This window comes from Thermobia domestica, chromosome 4 (genome assembly GCF_964235325.1).
Source record: "Thermobia domestica chromosome 4, izTheDome1.hap1.1, whole genome shotgun sequence".
NCBI lineage: Eukaryota > Metazoa > Arthropoda > Insecta > Zygentoma > Lepismatidae > Thermobia > Thermobia domestica.
In genome coordinates, this window is record NC_137457.1 from 242,989,376 (window position 1) to 242,996,434 (window position 7,059).

The window sequence follows — 7,059 nt, forward strand, 5'->3', positions numbered from 1 at the left end:
TGCTAATACTGAGCTGGAAAGAAACAGTATAACTGCAATTTGCACAACAATAATATTCGTGGATGCGCGGATATATATATATATATATATATATATATATATATATATATATATATATATATATATATATATATATATATATATCGCCTAGATGTTTATTAAACCCGTAAGTTTTGTTATTCACAGACCGATATGGTTTTCCTTTAAAATAAGGATTTTATTATCATTGTTGGAATAAATATGAATGATAATTTCTTTATATACATACGTAATAGCTTGGGACATAAAAAATAGCGATGAGGCTTACTTAATTTGAGGACTTCCAGAAAGTAACGATCGGTTGTCAGGATGGCCGAGCGGTCTAAGGCGCTGCGTTCAGGTCGCAGTCCGGTCTTCCGGGCGTGGGTTTGAATCCCACTCCTGACATTAAAATTTATTTTACATGAAATGTTTCATTTCCTTAATTACCATACCTTGAATTATTAATTAGATCAGCTGAAAATGAATCATTTATTTCTATGTTATGCGTATAGAGTCTAAGCGGCTGCTGTTATTTTTTTTTAAAAAATAACAATTTTTGATTAGAAACGAAATTTCCAACAACTTTCCTGTTTTAATTTTTTTCATATCTTTACTCAAAATGGAGTTGGCCTGTGGCACCTGACTTCTGATACACACGGTATACAATGAGGAGAAAGTTACTGAAAATAACGACTGGATGTGAGTGTGTGTAATTGACAGACCTATGTCTTTTCCTGAAGATAGATTGTAGCCAATGTTCAACTTAGGCACTTTCATCCGGGAAGATTTGTCAGTTTTGGTGAGGACTAATTTGATAGCAAATAATCCTCGATAGTTTAAAACTTATTTGTACTTTTTCATATTTCGCTGTAAGTTACGATGATTAAATGCGCAATATTGTCAGAGCAAAACGAGGGGAAACGTCCAAGAATGAGACATATGTCAACTGATAAATTAAGTGAATAAAATATCATCATCATCGATATTCTACCATTATTGGCAGGTCACTTATTGCAACTGAGAAGCCTTCATACTCTACGGTTCGTCTTCACGTACGATTTTTCTGTTTTGATACCGTTCATTATCAATTGTAGCCTCCTTCTCATTTCTTTCTCTCATTCCTACCTAGTGTTGCCACGAGACGAGACGAGACGAGACTTTAGGCTGTCTCGTCTCGTCTCGTGCAAAGCATGTCCCGTCTCGTGTCTCGTCTCGAAAAAATGTGCTCGTCCCGTCTCGTGTCTCGTCTCGAGAGGTTCTGTCCCGTCCCGTCTCGTCTCGTCTCGTTTGTCTCGTCTTGTCTCGTAAAAAATATAGCAGCATACCATGGGAACGAAAGTAAAATGTAGCAGATTGCACCATGCTAATCAAGATACAACTAAGTTACAAGTATTACCCAGAACACACAAGACAAGAAATGTCACGGTAGCTACACCGTGAAGCCTTCACCTCTGGTGTATGTGGTAGTCGGTTCGATCTCGGTTAGTGCCATGTGTACTTTGTGTGGACAAACGTCGAATGTATGTGGGGGCCGCGGTAGGTCAGTGGTAGAGCGTTCACCTCTGGTGCTTGGGGTCTCGGGTTCGATCCCAGCCCCCGCCAAGTGAACTTTGTGGTGGACAAACACCGTGTGCGTGGGTTTTCTCGGGGTTCTCCCGTTTCCTCCCACTTTCTTCATTCCACCATTTCATTCATTACTCATTATCACCATGTCCTTTAGCCTAACCGGCATAGCCGTGGGACGTAAAACTTAAAGATTTCATTTCATTTTTCGTATGTGTGTGTTTTCTCGAAGTTGTCTAGTATCCTACCACTTTCTTCATTCCACTAATTTTCCCATCAACATCCATTCGGGGTGGGCCAAAGTTGCCTAAAGGTCTTAATAATAAATTCAAATAAGCTCACGAGGCAAGGAAAAATAGTTTACAAGATAAATATATCTCTGCTGTTAGTTGTCTGAGGCTTCTCGACCCTGACTTTTTTTTTTTTTTTTTAACATTCTGAAACGTAATTTGTTTCACCAGTTTCAATACAGAATATACGCTAAATTGCTCACAGGTACGTCCAAGATGAAGACACTAATGTCAAATAATGTTTACACGACAAGCAAAGTTCGATGTAAAGGTGTCACCATCCCCGACACTATCGTATACTACACTGGTATACAAAATTTTGCTTATTATTATTTCTTGATGAATTTTTATGTATTTAGACCCCCGGAACACGAATCTGGCACTTATTTTTATGTAGTGTCAATATTTTCAATGATATAAGCATGTTTTATTGTTCTCCTATACTGATTTATGCAGAGTAATTTGCGTCCTTTTACTTCGATACTTGCTAGGTGGTATCGCATTTGTTATTAAAGATAATTGTTCGGAGTACGAAACAGAGAATATAGATTCTAAAGATACATAGCAGAATTGTAAATTGATTAAATAGAGTTATTCAAGTGTGAAGCTGATTTTGGAGAAAACAAAATATAAGGAACATTAATGGGACGTGTGTAGGGATTTCAAAATTATTGGTTTTCTTCTTGGGTTGCGAAGTGGTTATACTAAATATTCCTGCTTTCTATGTCTGAGGGACAGTCGGACAACTAACCATCATTATGATCAAACCACGTGGCCTGAAAGAACGGAGCTTATTCCAGGAACACATAATGTGATAAATGAAGCATTAGTGCCCAAGGAGAAGATTCTCATGCCAACATTACATATTAAGCTGGGATTGGCAAAACAATTTGTGAAAGCTCTGGGTCGTAATTCACCTGCCCTACAATGTATCAAACAATTGTTTCTAGCTTTATCAGAGGCAAAAATTCTGGCTGGCATTTTCACAGGGCCTCAGATTCATGTCATGCTTAATAGTGCTCCACTTAAACAAAAAATGACGGAGTTGGAAAAAAACGCTTGGGGGGCCTTTCATAAATTGGTGACGGGATTTCTTGTGCATAACCGAAGTGAAGCGTTTGAACACCAAGCTAAGACACTCATTGATCAATATCGAGCATTGGGATGTAGAATGTATTTAAAATTACATATGCTACATTCATACTTGGATTTCTTTAGGGAGAATTAAGGAGATGTTAGCGAAGAGCAGGGGAACGTTTCCATAAGGGCATTGAGGTAATGGAAAGCAGATACCAAGAAAGGTGGGACTGCAATGATGGGTGATATTTGGGGGTTAGTCCATGACGAAGTAAACGTTTCCCACAAAAGAAAAAGAACCACTAACTATCACTTTTGACTACGGAATTCCAGTACTTGATGAACACTTTCCTCCAATCTCAAGTACTTCTGTATATAATCTTTATAAGAAATGTAATATTCATATATTTTAGTATTTATGTATTGTTATGTAGATTTTTGTTACCCAGAAACTTGACGTCCAAAATGTGTTATGTTTGTAATTCAATGTTCCTATAAGACACAATTGTATAATATATTACTGTTTTAATAAAATCTGATATGCTTATATCATCACGACATTACGGGAAAGTAACTGTCATACTCGTCTTCAGCGGGTGCAAATCATATATATATATATATACATAGATAGATAGATAGATAGATAGATATAGATATAGATATAGATATAGATATAGAGAGACAGATGGAAAGATATATAGATAAATAGAGAGATAGATATGTGTGTACACTTTGATTTCATATATTCCAGCCTTTAGGTTTCCATACCAATCCAAAAACTACTTTCCATTTTAGCATATTTAGATTTGTTGCAATTATTCTTTTTTTAAAAAAAAAGAAGAAGAAGAAGCTCGGAACCAAATAATTTTATTGAGTAATGGAAAGTATTTGATTGAAATTTTATATGTTACTGCACAGTAAGCTCTACTTAAAGTGCCATAGTAATGGTAGCTGAAAGACACATCGGACCAAAGAATGCTTGGGGCCAGTCTTCACTTCCATGGTACAAATCTGTTCCCATAACCGCGGGGTGTGTGCCACTATATGGTGGTTGCCCCGTTTGTGTAACAAACTCATGACAGTACACCCAGATTAGCTAGTGGTCTAAAAAAAAGTTGATTTTTGGGTGGCCATTTTGGATTAAAGTTTCTTATATTATCGTGATCTATTCGCAATCATACAACGTGCATCTTCAAACCAAGCAGAGCGGTCTGCGGCGATAGACCATCGGCTTGAAAGCCCCGGGTTGAGTCCCGGAAGATGTGTATGGATTTTAACAGCATTTGTTTTTACGTATTGTGTCAGGGGACGCAATCGTACGGGATAAAAGGATTTCAGTCTGAAAAAATTGGAGAGAATATCCTCCCCAGGATACTTTCATGGGAGTAAGAAATTAGTAAAAATATAGGATATACATTTTATAGCAGGTTTAAAATTATGGGTATCCTATCTCTTTTCTGTTAATTATGTTCTTCAATGTTCGAATTTTGATCATTCTCATGATATTTTCTGCTTTCAACGGAGTTCCATGAATATTATACCAAATGTTCTTAACACTCTGTAAGAAACCATTTCTGGAAATAATTTAGGTCCTAATGAATATTATTCACTAGGAAAGGGAAGTATTCCCCTCCTCTCAACATGGAAGCAGAGGGCAATTTCGCAGAGGTCAGATCAAACATTTCCGCGTAACAAAACGAAGGTCCCCCTGTAAAACCTCTTCACTTAAAGTTTTATTGTTAGTATCATAAATTTGCTGAAAGCAAACAATTTGAAGGGTTCGTCGATAATATCTTCGCTCTTTTTGTCCTTAGACCGCCTTCCAAACAAAGAGGTAAATTTTACAACATGACTGATGTATAATACGCGAGCGATTGGTAAAATGGTAAAAGTGTGTTTTTATGTGTATGTGTGTGTGTGTGTGTGTGAGAGAGAGAGAGAGAGAGAGAGAGAGAAGACAAAATTTTAGTTGCAAGATGACATACTTCAATTGCCGTTTTCGGTTCATATAGCAAAAAGAATACCGCCACCAGAGAATAAAGACAAGTGTATAAGTGTTCTGTTCTCTTCCGCCATCTCAGCCAGAACTTTCAACTACAGCCTGTAATGAGTGTAGACCTTATCCAGTTTTCAAATTGAATAGATGGTCGTGGTAGTTCGGTTTCTTGACCTTGTAAAAATCTTCCCTGTCTTTGATTTTGTTTGTCATCATTCCAGCCAGAAATAAAAAAATGAGAATTTCTCAGTTTACAGCAAGGGAAATTGGGGACAAGACATTAAGGATAATATTCCTGGAAGCTCATGTATCACGATTGTTTCACTCAATAGACAGAGGACACATTTCTATGAAGGCTTTCAACATGTTTTCACACAAACATGTCTTCTCCCTTTGCAATCTATATGACTACTGGCAATTTCAATCTTGGCCATTTCCGCCAGCGTTTTTATTTTCGAGACACGAGACGAGACGAGACATTACAAGAGACGTCCCGTCTCGTCTCGTGTCTCGTCTCGTTTTCGAGACGGGATAAGTAGCCCGTCTCGTCTCGTGTCTCGTCTGCTCGTCTCGTGTCTCGTCTAAAAGGTTCCGTCTCGTCTCGTGTCTCGTCTCGTTTACGAGACGAGACGAGACGAGACACGAGAAATGTCTGGTCTCGTGGCAACACTATTCCTACCACCATACCCTCTAGTATATCCTTCATGATAACAATATTCTCTCTTAAACAATATCCTAACCAGTTTTTCTCCCTGTTTTCAATAATATCTAAAATCGTTATTTTCTCCTTCACCATTTCTAACATCCAATCACTCATTTTCCGCTCCTCCCATCTAATTATCTCTATTCTTCTCCACGAGCTCCCTCGTGGGTAAATTGTTAGCGTACGAGGCTTTGAAATGGGAGACCTGGGTTCGATTCCCGGCGATCAGGTACTTCAGTTTTTATGTTAAGCTCTAGGTTCATGTCTCATATAGCCTAATTGCTGAAAGGGACGCTAAACTGAAAATTAAATCATTGTTCTCCATATCCACATTTCGAAAGCTTCCAGTAGTTTTTCATCTGGATGAGTGTAAATCCTCATGTGTACTTTTTGAGAAAACAGAGAAAAAACTGTATTTTCAAACATAAAAATTGATGCAGTATGATAACCATGACTAACTAACTCTATGGCCTATGGAACCCGGACTTTCAATGCCGCGTTCACAAAAGCTCTCCACTGACTTCTATTCTTAGCTAACTGCATCCAGTTTCTACTTTGTATTCCAATCTCTACGAGATCCATCTTAATATTGTCCTCCCATCTGTGCCTAGGTCTTCCTAACGGTCGTTTTCCGATTGGTCTTCCAGTCAAGACTTTAAAAGCGTTTCTACTTTCTTCCATTCTAGCTACATGACCCGCCCACCTAAGCCTCCTAGACTTGATGACCCTAACAATATTGGGTAATCCGTATAAATTATGTAGTTCCTCGTTATGAAGTTTCCGCCATTCCCCATTCTCGTTCCTCGTGGGTCCGAATATTCTTCTCAGGATCCTGTTTTCAAATACTTTCAGTCTATGTTCTTCCCTCAGAGTAAGCGACCATGTTTCGCAACCACACAGAACAACAGGCATGATTATCGTTTTATATATTTTAAGCTTAAAATTCTTCGACAGAATTCGCGACGACAAGAGATTTTGAACCGAATAGTAACACGAATTTCCTGCTTTTAGTCGACATTTAATTTCTTCGTGAATATGATTTTCGTCTGTTAATATTGATCCTAAATATTTGAAAGTATCCACTTTTTTAAAAGTATTATTTAATATTTTAACGCCTCCACAATTTGCCATGTTATGGTCCCGACGCACTTCCATGTATTTAGTTTTCTCTGCATTTACTTCTAAACCCATGTCCCTGCAAGCGTTTAATGAGATCTCTGCATTTCTTTCTATTGTTCTCCTATCATCCCCTATTGAATTTACATCATCAGCATATGCCATAACCTGGTGAATACCGTTCAACTTGAGGCCCTGGTTGCTATCTTTGATTTTCCTTATGGCGTATTCCAGAAGGAAGTTAAATAATAATGGCTACAACGCATCTCCTTGTTTCAGGCCACTTTCGACGT

At 37.9% G+C, this 7,059-nt stretch overlaps 1 non-coding gene across 1 annotated transcript; it reads left to right on the forward strand.

Moving 5' to 3' along the window:
- The first annotated feature begins 342 nt into the window (after positions 1-342).
- Positions 343-426, forward strand: TRNAL-CAG (transfer RNA leucine (anticodon CAG)). The gene has a single exon. It is a non-coding gene; the product is annotated as a tRNA-Leu (tRNA).
- The last annotated feature ends 6,633 nt before the right edge of the window (positions 427-7,059 follow it).